Source organism: Triturus cristatus, chromosome 5_1 (genome assembly GCF_964204655.1).
Source record: "Triturus cristatus chromosome 5_1, aTriCri1.1, whole genome shotgun sequence".
In the NCBI taxonomy this organism is placed as follows: Eukaryota; Metazoa; Chordata; class Amphibia; order Caudata; family Salamandridae; genus Triturus; species Triturus cristatus.
In genome coordinates, this window is record NC_140587.1 from 731,548,836 (window position 1) to 731,567,042 (window position 18,207).

The following is an 18,207-nucleotide window of genomic DNA, read 5'->3' on the forward strand; positions in this document are numbered from 1 at the left end:
GTATCTGCACTATTTTGGTCCCGTCTCTAAAGGGAATATATGTTTTTTATTTTAGTTGTGTCACGCTTTTGCGTTTTGTTTCCTGTTTCTTCAAATTTACTCTACCCTCACCACTATTCTTCATTTAAAAACAATTTGCACTCCATCCAGTGTGTTGGTCTGCACCTGGATGTATGATGCGGCCCTATGATGAAGCATGACACTGCAAAGTGTGTGAGGGCAGTATTAAGACAATTATTGTCTTCCCTTTACTTGTTTTTGGTAGGGTTGGAAATGAGATATACCATCCCGATGTGGGTAGGTGTATGATTTGTAGTATCTCCCTGTCCCGCAGTCTGGGGAACAGAGTACCCTTTGTAGCTCTTCTCTGTTGAGTGAGATTTAACTCTTTAACCCCTTCGGTGCTCATGACGGAACGGTTCCGTCATGAGCCACGGTTGAGCTGTGCTCATGACGGAACCGTTCCGTCATGACCACGCCCGCGCAAGATTCCGTCAGCACAGCGGCGGAATCTGCGCAGCATGGAAGGGGTTAAAAAACACTGAGTGCCAAACCCAGAGACCTTCTGATTGTTGAGAATAACCATGGTGTGTATAAAGCTGAACTAGCAAAACACCTTAAAGAATGAAGCTTGGTTTGACCTGATTGAGTCAAGTATCCTGAAGATTAGCTTCAAATGTGGGGTTTAATTAATAGACCATTTTTGTCTGTAGAAACTGCTGCCTCTTTTGAGGCCCATATCACTTATGATAGTTGGCTTATCATTTTAAGGATATCTATAATTCCCCCTCCCTCATCTTCAGTGACAGATCTGGTAACATCGGAGAGATGGGTGTCCTATCCTTCTCTGCTGAGGAGGTAGGGAAGGGAATACTGATATCTGCCCTTATGTCCATCATTAATGCAGCAGGTCCCCAGAGATCATGGGCAAAATCGATCATTGTGCCAGTTTTCAAGAAGGGTGACAAAGATAGCACAGACTGCTACAGGCCAATTTATTTTCTTGATTCCATTGTAAAGGTGATAGGGCTTGTTCTCTTAGACAAATTTTCCACATGGGTGGCTGATAATAATGTGTTATCAGACATGCAGTATAGTTTCCGCCTCGGTCACGCTACAATCGACCAATGTTTGAGTCTTTATTTGGTATTAAGCAAATACACTGTTGCCCGCTCCGGTTCTATCCATTTGGCATTTAAGTATTTGTCATCTACCTGTGTGAACAGATCCAAACTTTGGCAGATTATGTTGTCCATGGGGGTAGACCAAGGCATCGCCCTTTTTTATAAGGGATGTAAATAGGGATAGCATGGCAGTGGTACGCTAGTCTAAAGACCTAAAATTCTCCCACCAATTTTTGATACAAAGAGGGGTCCAGCAGGGCTGCATTTTGGCTCCATTTCACTTTAATCTTTATGTTATTAATCTGTGGTGGGTCTTATCAGACTTAAAAGTAGATTGACCCCAGGTGGAGTTGCGCTATGTGCCAGTATTAACATATGCAGGCAACAAGGTTTTAATGACCAGGACTGCCAAGGGATTGCACGTTTTGTTGAATTCTTTCACCCATTTTATGAAGGATTTGGGTTTATCCATCAATGACAAAACATCTTATGTGATATTTGTGGTTCCCCAGTCAACCAAATCACTGTCCTTTAACGTTTGGCCTGCCCCAGTGCCTAAACATGTGTACTTTCCTAGCTGGGAGTATTGTTTGATTCAGCCATGAACTGGCTCCCCTTGCTATGCATCAAATAAAGAGGATTTTATTTGGACGAATAGTGCCATTTTTAACTTTGACTCATAGCTGGGTAGTAGACCAACTGGGGCTCTTTTACAGATCACAGGGCTAAGTGTATCTCCAGAGTAATATACGGGAGTGGGATTTATGGATACAACAATCGTGATGAGCTTCAAATCTTTTTTAATTGGTTTTTGAGATGGTTCTTGAGTGTTCCACAATGTATCCCGTCACTTGCTGTGCATGAAGAACTGGGGGACTCTGCTTATCTGATATAATGGCTTTTTGCCCCTCTTTCTCTGGTTGAAAATCTGGTTGAGAATCATTTCAGTAAGAAAATCCTTAGGGACTGTCTGGCTCTTGACCATCTTTATCTTATCCACTGGTTTAGGGAGGGGTGACTTATTTAGCCCACCTGATACGATCTGTTAAAAGGATCTCACCTGGGTAAAGGAAACATTTTTAGCTGACGCTCACAGGAAAGGGAGGGGGCTGTCCTCTTGAAGCCTAGTATACGCCGTTATGTCATGTTGAAACTATTCCCTCTATGGAGCCTTATCTTTTATAGGTAAAAAGTGGATATGATCATTTTCTATTAACAATATTTCTGCTGTACCTTTTTGCCTCACATTTAGCCCATCCTAGTTGGATGAATAGGGGTCATATTTTCCTGCCCTGTTGCTGCGGTGGTAAGTCTCCACAGGACATGTTACATTTTATTATGTTCTGGTGTTTTTATGCCATGTCCAGCATGAATTTATTTGTCCTATTTTAAAAAGAGCCAACTTCACCCAGGTCTGTCCAGCTCTTGTCTACTTACAAATACTCTCTGAGGACATTGTTCTTAGCTTTTTAAATTTGCTGGTAGGCTCAGAAAAAGTTGTGATTAATATTACCAGATACTGGAGTACTAATTCATAGTGCACATTTTTTCTTAGGATCAATTTGATTTTAAACCTATATTGATAGCTTTATTTCTGGATCTTAACCTAATTTTACTGATTGTATGTTTTGCGTGATATGTATATTGTGATTCGTTGTACTTTTATAGTTTATTTCAAAAGCTGAATAAAGTACATATTGAATTGAAATGAATGGAAGGGATTTGAAATTGAAGGCTAAACATTTATTTATGATCCTCAGATTGATTTATGGGAGCAGTACAACCAGATCAAAGAGATTTTTTTATATTTGTTTCTGAATTATATTGTTTATTTCATCATTGGTGTATTTGTTGATGAATGCTTGTTTCTGTATTATTTGTGTATTGTCTTGTGGTTCAAATCATTGAAAATGCTTAGGCTGGGGTTCCAAGCTTCCGACTCAGTGGAGGTCATCGAATCCCAAATATGATTCAGTGGGGATCCCCGTGAACCAGCAATGATTAAGTAGGAGTCCTCAGAAGGCAAAGGGTTAAGAACCAATGCTATATAGTATGAACAATAGTTATTTCACAGCTAAAACATGGTCTTCAAAGCTTGATGAAACAAATAAGAAACAATATTTTAATAACATCTCTAAACAACACTTAAGGAGAATATTCTAAGACCAATCGTTCTTGCTGCTATCTTCTATAACAAAGTTACATTGTGTTGGCCCCTTCAGGAAAAAAACAAATTCTCTCTCATTTTCCTTTATTTAAATGGTACATTCATTTGTGGTTGTGCAGATGTTTATCACTGGTAAAATGTTTACATGATGGCGGCTGTTTCCCTTTCGATGGGGTTTTCCCAGTTATTATAGGTGTAAACCTAAAACAGGATAGTGTAAATATAGGCTAGTATACAATTTAAAAGAAACCATATTAAAGTACAGATACTGTCTCAAAATTCCAGTGCTTTCCAGTCATTGATTCCATGGCTGACTTAACAGTGGGAAGTTGGAAGCTAGGATAATTCATGTGCATTTCAGTACTCATGGTTCCAATGCAAAATGTTATAGTTTGGTAGGAGTTACTCCACTATCAATGGTGTGCACTTTTATGGAGCCTACCAAATTTCTGTCCTTAATTGTCAAAACATTGACTAATGAGTCTCAACCACTTGTTCCTTTGTTGAAAAGACCCAAAACTATGCTATGAGGTTATTTTATATTCTCGTATATTGAAATTTTGTCCTGTTGGTTGAGCTTTCTTTTATCCCTGTGTTATGCACACTGTACATATTTATTCACATTATTTCACTTGACCTCCCTTGCACTGTGCCGCTGATTGGGGCAACTTGTCACCTGTTGGTGTTTTCATATGAGGATTTTTTAATATGATTAATCAAATCATTACATTTGAATAATTTGTGCATATTCTTTCACCTTTAATTTCTTTCCAGTAGGAATTTTTATGCCTGCCCACCTGTTATGTTTTTGTAAATAATTGCCTCAGAAGCACTTTTTATATGAATGGAAAATGGTGCCGCTATGGTGCCGCAAGCCTCTCATAAATAAGTCCCCCAAGTCTGGAGCAAGTGCTAATGGTTGCCGGGGCTAAAGAGTGTGCTGATAGACAAGCTGGTGAAATGGAGACCGGAGGTGCCCAGAATTAATCAGTTATAAGAGTGAAAGGTAATCTAAAGCCAAAGACTGAAGGACACAAGGTGATGTCTAGATGAAAAAACAGGTTGTTTTAGATTTGGATTTTCGTTTCCACACAAAGTTAAATGTTCCGCCATTGTCCCACCAGTAAATGCTATGGGAAGGAGAATCATTTTGTGGCAGTTTAAAAAAGCAAAGGAAAAAGCAAGTGCATCAAGGCATGAAGACAAAATGGCTGCCGGAATGTTCCAGAAGCAACTTTCGATGCGCACTCACAAGGCTAAGTGGCGACATCAGTTAAGAAAAATCGAAACTGAACAAAGTCAATTTTCATCTAAATCATCGTCAAGTGGTGCTTCTAGACCAGTATCAAGTGAATGTGAAGAAAATGGTTGTGCCATGTTGATGTTTACCTCAGAAAAGCGTGTGCATGTTGGGCTGGATGCATGAGCAGGAAAATGTCAGTCATAGAAAAGTCATTCAAACAGTTTCAGAAGATTACACTAAATGTAAATGGTTGTTTGATACCTTTCATCATTGACAGTGGTGCTTAGATAAACATGCCTGAGGACAAAAATATAATGCATTGTCTCCATTATCGTGACTGACACCATTGAAAACCAAAGTGTATACATGGGCTGCATCAATGCCCTTAAAAGTCAAGGTTCCATTATAGTGAAGAAGAAACACAAGAAAGCAAAGGTGCAAGCACCCCTCCGTGTGCTTCAAGGTACAGCCTCAAGTGCCTATCTGCTCCGTTTCAGCACAGTTGCTGATATGGGACTGATTGCGGTGAACTACAACATAAATGCTCACCATAAAATAGTAAGTCAATTCCCTTCATTGTTTGATGGTTCAGGAAAGCTTAAGACTATGAAAGTAAACCTGCATATTATTGAGGATGTCTGTCCTTTTGCTCAAAGGCATAGACAAATTACTTTTCATTTACAAGATGCTGTTGAAATACAAAATGATTTTTGCTTAAGCATGCTATAATTGAGCGATCTACTGGTTCGACTCCATGGGATTCTCCCATAGTGGTAGTGCCCAAAAATGACTGTGAAAGAGCTGTACACATATGCGTTGACATGCATCAGTCAAACAAGGCAATTGAACGAGAACGACATCCAAGTCCACGCATTGCTGACATGATTATGCAATGACATGGTGTAAAGGTCTTCTCTCGCCTTGATTTAAATAAAGGTTATCATCAGTTGGAATTTGAAGAAAATTGCAGGTACCTTACAACCTTTTCTACACCCTTTGGTCAGTTTCGATACAAAAGACTAAGGGCCTGATTACGAGTTTGGCAGTGCAGGAGCGGGGATGCACACCACTGCTCTGCTCCGGCAACACCAAACTCGACCACTGGCCACCCACCAGATTACGAGTTTTCTCATTGTCTGGCAGATGGTCCTTTGGCATCCCCACGGCGGTGCCTTTGAAAATGGCACCGCAATGGGGATTCCAAAGTAAGTTTTTCACGGCATGGACCCCCTGCATTCATCCCCTGCATGCCCCACCCCATGCATCCACATGGCCTGAGGCACCAGGGGGCCCTGCAGGGCCCTCTTAGTTTCCTCACCACCAGCAGTTTCATGGCATCAAAGTAATACATTTAAAGGGGCCATAGCAGCCCCGCCAAGCATGCTGCCGCATCAAGATTGCCACACCAACACCAAAGATCAGGGATTCATGCCGGTTGTGGCGGTCACAAAACAGTCCGACCACCATAGTCATAATATGGCGACATGTTGTGCCACATGCACTGTTGTGCGTGTACTGTGTGCAATGCACAGCATGGTGCATTGCAACATTGCATGCACGACAGTACAAGCACTGTCGTTCGGTAGCACTGCATTCACGTTCTCTTTGGGACGCAAAGCATGCCGCCACCACAAGAAAGACCACCGCAGGGACACCGCCAGCCTGGCAGTAATCTCCAAATGCAACGGTTGGGATGCCACTCGTTTGGCGGCATTCTTCTGAACACTAACACTGTGGCCTGGCGATCCAACCACCAATGTCGTAATAAGTAAAAAATCTCTGGCCATATCTTTTCTAATGGGGGATATGACACTTGATCCAGCTAACGTTCAAGCATTGTCAAATGCTGATCCCTCACAAGATACTTCCATGGTGTGTTCATTTCTTGGCAAGACCAGATACTGTTCCAGATATATACAAGACTTTGCCACCTATTGAGAGAGTTGACAAAAATTATTTTCTTCCTTTAATTGGTCACATGAGTGTGTGAAAAGCTTTAACAAAATCAAACAAGCAATTGAGAATTGTACTGAAATGTCATATTTCAATCTGAAACTTCATACAGAGGTTTTTGTTGAAGCTAGCCCAGTTGGGTAAGGTGCCATTCTTGCATAGCACAGCAGGCATTTGAATGCTCAAAACCATACTGTAGCATTTGCAAGCAGTAGTTTGTCCCAAAAATAACATGTTTATTCACAACCTGAAAAAGAAATGTAGCTGCGGTATGGGCCAGCTGGTTCACCCCAGAACTCCTAGCCTCCAAGCAAGCCTGCCGGAAACTAGAGAAGAAATGGCACAGCGAACAAACTCCGGACAACCGTGAAGCACACAAGGACGCCATCCGCAACCACCACCACCTCATCAGGGCTGCCAAGAGAACCTCGTACAAAGACCGCCTCGACAACAACGCACTCAATAGCAAGGAGCTCTTCAACATCGTGAAGGACCTCTCCAACCCCATATCCAACACCAATGACATCCCGCTGTCGCAAGCCGTGTGCGACTCCCCCGCCACGTTCTTCCACCGCAAGATAGCAGACATCCACGACAGCATCAACACCCAGACAGCCCCAACAGACAGCAACACAAAAGACCCTCCGCACACCATCGACCACGGCCCCCTGCTAGCCTGGGCAAGCGTGAGCATCGATGACACCATCAAGACCATGAGCACAATCCACTCCGGCTCCCCGTCAGATCCCTTGCTGCATCACGTCTTCAACAAAGCAAGCAGCTCCATCGCACCCCACCTGCGCAACGTCATCAATCTCTCCCTCGAGACTGCGACCTTCCCAGAGAGCTGGAAACAAGCAGAGATCAATGCCCTACTGAAAAAACCCAAGGCAGACCCAAGAGACCTCAAGAACTTCCGGCCCATCTCTCTGCTCCCCTTCCCGGCCAATGTCATCGATAAAATCGTCAACAGACAGCTAACCTGATACCTCAAAGAAAACAGAATCCGGGACCCTTCCCAGTCAGGGTTCCGCAGCAACCACAGCACCGAGACTGCCCTCATCGCCGCCACTGATGACATCAGGACCCTGCTTGACAACGGCGAGACCTCAGCACTCATCCTCCTAGACCACTCCGCCGCCTTTGCACCGTCTTCCACCGCACTCTACGTGCATGCCTCCATGCCGCAGGGATCCAAGACAAGGCTCTGGAATGGACCACCTCCCTCCTCTCCGGCAGAACCCAGAGCGTCTGCCTACTCCCATTCTGGTCCAAAGCCTCCAAGATCATCTGCAGTGTACCCCAAGGATCCTCCCTCAGCCCGACACTGTTCAACATTTACATGGCCCCGCTCGCACATATCGCCCGACAGCACCACCTCAACATAATCTCCTACGCCGACGACACTCAACTGATCCTCTCCCTCACCAAGGACCCCTTCACCGCCAAAGCCAACCTCCACGAAGGAATGAAGGACGTCGCTGACTGGATGAAGACCAGCCGTCTGAAGCTGAACTCAGACAAGACGGAGGTCCTCATCCTCGGCACCAACCCTTCAGCCTGGGATGACTCCTGGTGGCCGACGGCACTGGGAGCAGCTCCGACACCCACCGACCATGCACGCAACCTGGGAATCATCCTCGATTCAACGCTCTCAATGACCAAGCAGGTCAACGCCGTCTCCTCCTCCTGCTTCAACACCCTCCGCATGCTCCACAAGATCTACAGATGGATCCCGACAGACACAAGAAAGACAGTCACCCAGGCCCTCATCAGCAGCAGACTCGACTACGGAAACGCTCTCTACGCGGGAGCCTCGACCAAGCTCATCAAACGTCTACAACGCATCCAAAACACCTCGGCACGACTGATCCTCGACGTACCACGCTACGGCCACATCACCCCCCACCTGAGGGACCTACACTGGCTCCCCGTCAGCAAGAGGATATCCTTCAAGCTCCTCATCCATGCACACAAGGTACTCCACAAGACTGGCCCAGCCTACCTCAACAGACGGCTCTCCTTCTACTTCCCCAACCGCCAGCTACGCTCCGCCAACCTCTCACTAGCCACCGTCCCATGCATCTGAAGAACAACCACCGGCAGGAGATCCTTCTCCCACCTCGCCGCCAAGACATGGAACACCCTCCCACTGAGCCTACGACAGACCCAAGACCTGCTGGCCTTCAGGAGGATGCTCAAGACCTGGCTGTTCGATCAGTAGTGCCCCCCCCCCCCCCAGCGCCTGGAGACCCTTTCGGGTATGTAGTGCACTTTACAAATGACTGATTGATTGATTGATTGATTGATTGTGAACATTTCCATGTATTCCTGTACAGAAAGCCTTTTATGCTGGTAACTGATTATCAAGCTTTAGCATCAATATTGAAGAATCCAAAGGCCAAGATGCCTCCTCGCACTGAACGATGGGGACTACAAGTAGAAAAGTACAATTATGACATTGTGCATCATCATCATCATCATCAAAACTTTATTATGATCACCAGGATCTAAAAAAGTACACAGCACAAGTATATATATGAAAAATGGAGATATAAAATTTGGGAATAAATATGTTAAAAACAATTTTATTTGGTCGATGTGCAAAGAGCTAAGTACAGCAATTCCTAAAAGGATAAAGTGCTTCATGTAAGTAGCTTCCCACGCCTGATCCACAGTGCGTGCCAGAATCTGGAGAGGCCAAAGACCTATGGGTATCAGTACACAATAATCTCATTACCTCAAGATAGGGACCTGGACCAACAAGTTTACCAAGTGGAAATATCAACTTTTTCCTCAGTGATGAATAATGAGGGCTAAAGAAGTGTAAGTGACCAATAGACTCCGGACAGGCTTCACACGCAGGGCACAAATCATCAAGAGAATCAGAAAAATACCACTTAGAACAAAATAGCCCTGTAACGGGACTGTAGGAAAAGTTTACATGCCATTGATGGAGTAATTTCATCAATAATTGGCTCAAACAATGGAACAGATTTAAAGATCAGAAAGTCTTTTGTCAAGCCAGTCGATAAATCAGCCAAGTCCATTGAAAGCGTCTTTTCCCAATACAATTCTTTCAGCTTCCCCCTCAAAATTTGCACCGTATTTTCCGGGTTGGACCAAAAGGTCTCCAACCCCAGCCTCCCCAATAGTTCTGGTAAGGAGATGAACCACCTGAGCGATGTTGCCTGGGGAAATTTCAGGAGTTCCTTCAAAGCCTCTTGATAAGTCTCCAGCACTTCAACTGTCCATAGCCTGAACCAAAACATTAACAACTTACAGTTCAGCTTATGCTTTAGCTGCTTGTGGGTGAGGTTCAAGTACAAGGGTTTCGGAGGGGAACTAGCATGAAGATCGACCGGCGATCTTAGGAAGCGGTTTTCCACTATAGTTAGGGAGGATTGGTTGCCCGTGCCCCATAACTCAGCACCATAAAGTGCCCCTCCCAGAACCTTGGTGTTGTAGATTTCGAGTACAGGGGCAATTTGATAAGATACCATCATCCTGGGAACATTTCCATGTATTCCTGTATAGAAAGTCTTTTATGCTGGTAACTGATTATCAAGCTTCAGCATATATATTGAAGAATCCAAAGGCCAAGATGTCTCCTCACACTGAACGATGGGGACTACAAGTAGAATAGTACAATTAGAACATTGTGCATCATCTAGAGAAGGATCAGAACCCTACTGACTACTTTTCCAGAGAGCCTGTACAAGGTCATGGTTCTCCGTCCAAGAAGGCTGAAGCCTTTATCAATTTCATTGTGAAGTCAAATACACCAGCTGACATTTAGTAAGCCCAGATTCTCACTGCCAGGAGCCAAGATAGTAACAAGGAGTTATATTGCCTGGGTTGAGAATCCTAATTCTGGAGAGCCTGAGGCAGAAAATGATTGAAGTGGTCATGAAGGACATCGTGGAATCGTTGCCTCACAACAAGCTCTCCGAGACTGAGTCTGGTTTGCGTATCTCAATGAGAGGGTTTAGAAAGAAATAAACGCCTGTCATCTGATCAACTACCTTTCTACTAAAGTTACTCAACACAGCCTAAACAGGTCAGAACTCCCAAATCATGTCTGGGAGAGTAGCCATTTACTTATTTGGTCCACTTGACAATGGACATCACCTGATGGTGATTGTAGATGAATACTCTCAGTTCCCTTAATTGAGGAACTCTCAACTACCACTCAAGACCAAGTCAAAGAGAGACTAGATGTCATCTTTATGACATAGGGTGTTTCAGCCGCGTTGAAATCTGAAAATGGCCGCCATTTAACAACTGTGAGTTTAAAGATTTCTTAGATCATCAGAGTATAAAGCATAAGAAGAGCAAACCTCTGTGGCAGCAGGCCAACTGACTAGTTGAACATTGTATGAGTACGCTAAAGAAAGCAGTGCAGTGTGCTACTCTTGAACAGCTCAATCTAATTAAATTCTATCTTGGAAGCTTATCGTTCAACACCTCACTCGACCACAGGTGAAAATCCTGTAGCATTGATGTTCAGAAGAGCAGTGACCACCAAGATACCTCAGTGGACCAAGGAGAAAGGGAGAAACGAGAATGCAACTCATAAGGAGGACTTGGTTCAGAAAAAAAAGATGAAAACGTATATGCTGACAAAAAATGACATGCAAAGAAGATCGTCTTTAGGAGAGGAGATTGAGTGCTCGCACACCAGATGCTGAAAAGAAAATCTTATGCTCCAATTGATGAAGAACCTCTTAAAGTAGTGTCTACCAAGGGACACATGGTGACTTCCAAGCACCCTGGGAAGTCTATTACTCTTCGTTCCTCCTCATTCATCAGATCCGCAAGTTAAAGGAGAGACTGGGTCTGACGCACCAGTGACTGCTGTTGCCTCTCCACCGTCAATGCAGATTCTGGACTTTGATGATGACAGTTCCTAGTTTTCAGTTATAAGATCAGGTTGAACAATTAAAGCACAAACAAGACTGATTGAAGAGATTAAATTGTGCATATGTATATATTTTGTAAAAATTAAAAAATTTCATTTGACAGAGGGAAAGATATAGGGCCATATGTATCAAGCTGTTTTGCGATCGCAAACACTGTGAATCGCAAAACAATAGTGTTTGTGATCGCAAAACAGAGAGTTCCTATGTATGAAAGGGACCAGGGGTGCAAAAAAAACGTACTTCGCAAATGTTGCGATTACCAATTTTGCGAGGCACTGCATCTGTGAAAAAAACTGTGAAATCGCTATCTGCAACGCGTTATTTGCTAAAAACCTGATTGCAAATAGCAAAATCGCAAAGAGATGTATGTAAAATTCGCAAATAGCGAATATGCGAATTTTGCACATTGCAATTACCACCAACTCAGAGCAGGTGGTAACCAGGTGCAACCTATTTCTACAGGACCAAAATGCCACAGGGGGTTTCACAATGGCTGCGCTGTATGTGATAGCCAGGAGGCTGCAAATCACAGCTGCTGCACAGAGAAGGAGACAACAGGAAAGGATCTTCAGAGCGCGCATCACCCTGTTCCAGCAGACTGAGGAGGAGATCCATGTAGAGTATAGGCTGGACGCAGACAGCATCATGGACTTAATAGAGATGCTCAAACCCATACTAGAACACCCCACACGCAGGGCACGCACCATTCCCTCCCATGTACAGGTCCTGTGCTCACTGCACTTACTGGCATCAGGGAGTTTTCAGGGGGTGATAGCTGCAGCAGGAAGGGTCTCCCAGAGTTGCCTGTCACGCTTCTTTCACGCTTTCCTGGATGCAATGGTACAGGGCTGCATCACCACATCCAATTAGCCAGCACACAACAGGCATTAGATCAGACTAAGCAGGATTTCTACCAGATAGCCCAATTTCCCCATGTAACTGGCTGCATAGACTGGACCCATGTCGCACTCTGATCCCCATCACAGAATGAGTATGTGTTCAGGAACCGCAAGTCCTTTCATTCGTTGAACATATAGGTAGTGTGCAATGCCAAACATGTCATCACTGATATTGTTGCTAAATACCTGGGCAGCACACAACTCATTCATGTTTCGCCACAGTGGAATATACCAAAAACTCACAGATGGCGAGTTTGGTGAGGGCTACCTGCTAGGTGAAGGCATTGCTTTCATTCACACAATCAGTAAAGGTCTGAAGTGGTAGGACAGTGTTTAACCTAATTCTTGTCACCCTGCAGGTGGGACTGCATCCTGACACTGTACCTGAATCCAGCCACTGCAGAGGAGCAGAGGTATAACAGCGCCCACAAAGCCACATGCTGTGCCATTGAGAGAACATTTGGAATCCCGAAGAGCCGTTTCCGCTGCCTCCATAAGAGTGGAGGAGTGCTACAGTACAGCCCTGAGACGTGCTGCATGACACAATGCTACAGATTGGTGCACAACTGTGTTTTGTATTTCTTTGGGTGCAAGAACATATCTGTCACACAGCCTGACATACACTTAATGTGTGTCACAATTACTTGCACTCGTTAGAGCCACAGTGCAAGGATGTTACACAAACATAAGTCAACATGCAATGTGTTGCCTCACTCATTGCCATGTTCCACTGATGCCACTTCATATCCTGTGGGCACGGCCTGTGGACATGGTAAAAGACTTTGTCCATTTCTATCTCAGCGTGTATGGCACTGTGCTAATCCTGCGCTTAAAGACTTTGATAGAAAAGCAGACATTTGAGGTGAGCAAATTTAGAGTATCGCTGGTGTTGAGAGTGCTCTATACTGGAGCTGCTTTCCACCTAAACTATATAAATAAATATATATATATATATATATATATATATATATATATATATATCATTTTGTTTGCCCAGAAGGCTTCCTCGCGCACTCCCAGAAGGAAAAGAAACGGCTTCACAAGTGATCGTGTCTTACAATATCTTTACTTTCAGCATGCCAGTAATCAAAACAACTCTACGCGTTTCAGTCTCAGCAGAGACCTTGCTCACGAGTCTAGCATTAGCTCAAAGGTATTCAGGATGTTATAAACATACATTCAAATAATGCGTGACATCACTTCCTGAGACAGTGCCGCTAGGCATTATGGTACTGGTAGTGCCTAAATTAATTTATTTTTAAAATCATGGAGAAACATAGCGTGTTTGTAAAGAATAGGTGTGATAGAGCTTAATGTAGAGATATTGCAGTCGTAATTCATGTATCTGCACATGTAGAAATGCATTAATGCTACAATTGATTTATAAGGTAATAAGCCAACATCCTTTTCTACGGTCATTTATGTAAACATTCTGATAATGCCAATGCATAACCTAATGTAGGTTGAGATTCACAACATGCAACCATCTCACTTAAATTCTCTGTAGTCACCAGATTATGCTGAAGCCATGTAACACGCTGTGATATACTGATTCAATAGACCATGATATTACTTTCTGGAGATATTATAATGTAAGTTGTAATTTACATAATTAGTCATTTCAAACCATAGAGTCTAGCCTTCCAGTGGGCCTACTTCTCCAATTTGTGATGGGAAAGCACTGTCTCACATAATAACCGTGAAAATTTATAAAAAACAAAACAAAAGTGATAAACCTAAAATTTGTGTGAATGGAGAGGCCAATGTCAGTGTCCGTATCAGTTATGACCGTTTTATGAGTGATATATGACAATATTAAAGATGGTAATGGAGTTCTTCATCCTGATTCAATCCGAAGGGAGTCAGAGTTCTGAAATTCAAGATGTGTTTGGATTCTTTTTGTCTGAGAGTTTTTTCTCGATCTCCTCCTCTGGGATGTATTCCCACGGCTTCCACTGCATAGAATTTCAGATCTTTCCATTTTCCTTCATGCTCCTTTTCCATATGCTTTGCAACGGCATTACTCCTGTCATTGTTGATGGTGGCACAAACATGTTCCAAGATGCGTTTCTTCAATTCGCATTTGGTGCTTCCAACATACTTTAGCGAACATGGACATTCAATGATATATATGACGAATTGGCTTTTGCAGTTGATTAGTTGTTGAATTTTCCATTTGCGTTTATTCGCCATCATCACTTCCTTGGTGTTCTGAGCAATTGTGCAAACCTTGCATGTCGTGCATTTAAAGAAACCCTTAGGTTTTAACCAGGTTTCCTTTTTATTTGGATATTTGAAGTGGCTGTGAATCAATTGGTCCCTTAGATTTTTGGTTCGCCTGTATGTAATGTTGGGATGGTCACCTACAATGGATGAAGTTGTCGGATCCATATGTAAAATGTGCCAGTTTTTGCGTAATATTTTCATCAACTGTTGATTTTCTGTGGAATGAGTGGTTATAAATCTTATTTGATTGTCTTCGTTTGTTTTAGTTTCTTTCTCTTTTAACAACTCTGTCCTGTTGATAACTGTTGTTCGTTGCAAAGACGTATGGATGGTTTTGGAGCTGTAATTTCTTTTTTTGAAGCGTGTTATGGCCTGGTTCCGATGTTTGAACCACTCTTCTTCCCTGGAGCATATCCTTTTAATCCTGAGGAATTCCCCGTAGGGGATGTTTTGTTTCAGACTTTTTTGATGGAAGGATTCTGCATGTAATACAGCATTTGTTGCGGTGTCTTTGCGATGTAAAGTTGTGTGTACTGTGTTGTCCAGAATATAAATTTCAGTGTCCAAAAACACCACCTTGTCCTCACTGATGTTATATGTGAATTTCAAGTTGAAATTGGAGTTGTTCAAAACTTCAAAGTATTCTGCAAATTCACTGTTGGTACCTTCCCAGATGATCAATAAGTCATCTATATATCTAAACCAGGCTATGGTTTTGTTTACGTAGATGTCATTCTCATTGCTCCACGCCCATGTTTTTTCCCATACGCCCATGGTAAGACAGGCGTATGATGGGCTAAATGAAAAACCCATAGCCGTGCCTTTTACTTGACGATAGATCTCATCGCCGAACATGAATGTATTTTGTTCTAGTTTTCAAAAAGCAATGGGGTAACCCAGTATCCCTCAGAACCTGGGCAGATTTATATCGAAATTACAATAGTTCTGTCGGGTAAAACCATATCCAACTGGATATGCAGCAGAATATCTGAATGAATCAACAGTGACACAAAAACAAACAGACCTTAATATCCTTATATGAATTCATTCATTTATGAAATTTGTCATCAGAAAATCATTCGCAAGAGCCATCATAATACAAAAACATAACAAATAATAACCAAGGTAGAACTTAGTGCTCAGTGAAATAAGTGCAAAACAACATACACACAGTGAAATAGTACAAAAATAAATATATTGATGTTATTGGCCAGCAAAACCAAAGTTCATAATAGTCAGGCCCCCTGAGGCAATTCAATAGTTAGGGCAGACTCTAAAGGCTGGTCCGGGGAAATTGTCGACGTTTCAACCCTATTGTCGCACTACTGATAAGTCGGTGCGGGTCTTCATCAGGACACAAGTAACAAAAAGATGGCCTGTGGGAAGTAAATTAACTTAAGGTCAGAAGTGTCACAACAAACTGAAAAATTACCACTCAAGGGTAATTTTAAGGTGATGTCTCACTCACCTAAAATCTGGGCGGGGTATTCAATCCTTTCCGCAGATAGTGATTGAATGTATCTATAAATGAGTAGAATAGGTTCAGAATTCCTACTCAACAAACTTGAAAAGTTTTTGAGAATTATTCATATGGTTACAAATAATATTCATGGCACTTGAAGCACACCTCAACAATGAACGTCGTGATTGTAACTCTGTCACGAAGTTGATAAGGTATCTATTGCTTCTTGATAATGGTCCAAGACGATCCAATCTAAAAGCCATTAAAATTAAGAGGATACGATTGATGTAAGGAATCAAACTTGTATCCAACTGTCCTTCATTTACATTGCACTCTTAAAATAGTTGCAGGAGAGCTTACCTCATAAAGCTCTACTGAGGCGAGATAATCGTCACTCAAAGCGCTGTTACACTCGATCTGCCAAATAAAGTTTCTGAGTTAAGTATACGCTTTTTGGACTTGGCTTGATACTATCAAAGTTACAGAGTTCTAGAAATACTCTAATTCTTGGGATTACCTAAATCCAAGTGGTTTAACGGCTTGCAACACGTCTCAGCTCGTCCGCGGCTACGAAAGACGCGTTCGAAACAAGCATTGAATATGTACCCTCCATTGCGCATGCATCGCTACGTCAATTTGCTGTCGCTAGGAAACGACGCCTATTCACGTCTTCACGTGATCGTTGTCTTGAGAACAGTTGAATACACAAGGTTATTAACCTTGCCTTCCCCTCGTTAGTTGTATAGTCGTTACTTGAAATGAGCACTATTCTGAGCTCCCCAAGGTAACTAGAGGCACTAAAGCGACCCCCGCCAATCGACATGCGCTAGCGCGACACCCGAGCATTGTATTAGATGTATCGCTGTATCTATTGGCTAGTGCTAGGATGTGACGTCGAAATACGCCTTCACGTGCTTATCGTCATGGCAACTCTGCACGCCCAAAATGGATATTCTTGTATAGCCTTCGTCAACTACACTGTTGTGGCACTAGACGGGCACTGTTCTGAAGTGAACTCACTAATCCGCCAGAGAGGAAAACACACATCAAGACTATATCTCCATTCTATCTATCCTTATGCGCTTGTGCGCCATTTAGGCAAGAATTAGCCGTAGTATTTAGCGTATATGGCAACTGGTGGTCACGTTCTAGGGGCTGTGTGTGTGCTTAGAAAGAATAATCTCATCATGGATACGGTGTCATATGAATCACATTCTTGTCAAGCGATAATTAACAAATGTTGTTCATACATTAAAGGCAATTATATATGTACAACTGGTGGTCACATTCTAGGGGCTGTGTGTGTGTTTGCGAAGAATAATCTCGCCATGGATATAGTGTCAAATATCTCACATTCTTGCCTGACGATAATTGACAAATGTTGTTCATACATTAAAGGCAATTTTTACAGATTCAGGTAATATAACGATTCAATCATGTTATAATTGTAATTACAGTATCCAGCATAGCTTCATCAGAGTAGTTGGTCACACAACGATCTTATACTGTCGGATATGCACTCATTGAAATTTATACATTACATACATGATGAAAGACGTAGATTCATTAGCATATATTACCAAGCACACAATTGCATATGCTGACCAGGGCCAGATTATAGTTGCCCCATCTGCTTTGTTGTCTCCTCCATCTCGTTCAGCCCGTGGTCTATTAGGTCAAGCTGCTGTATCCATCTACATTCTTTATAATTCAGACACCTTGTAACTGAACCACCCCTTGCACTTGGAATAATCTTCTCAAGTACCCACCATGTGAGATTATGTGGAGCATGTTGGTGTGTGATATAGTGATCAACTAAAGGTGCCCCTTGTACCTTGCATCGTATCCTGCTCATATGCTGTAAAATCCTCACCTTCACTTTCTGAGTGGTTTGCCCAACATATATACACCCGCAGGGACATCTGATTGCATATATAACGTTGGTACTCTTGCAGTTTGTCAAGTGTGAGAGTGTATAAGTTCTGTTAGCATGTTCAAATGTAGTGCCCACATAACATGACTCACAGGCCTTGCACTGTCCACACTTACGATGTCCGGTTAATAGAGGAAGACCAAAGTGACCTCTAAGGTCCAATGGTTTTGGTTCTTCAAAATATGCATTGACCACTGTGTCTTTTATGTTTTTCCCCCTCTTAAAGGCAAAAATGGGGTTCTGTGTGGTCTGGATTTCACTCGCAACCAGGTTCCAGT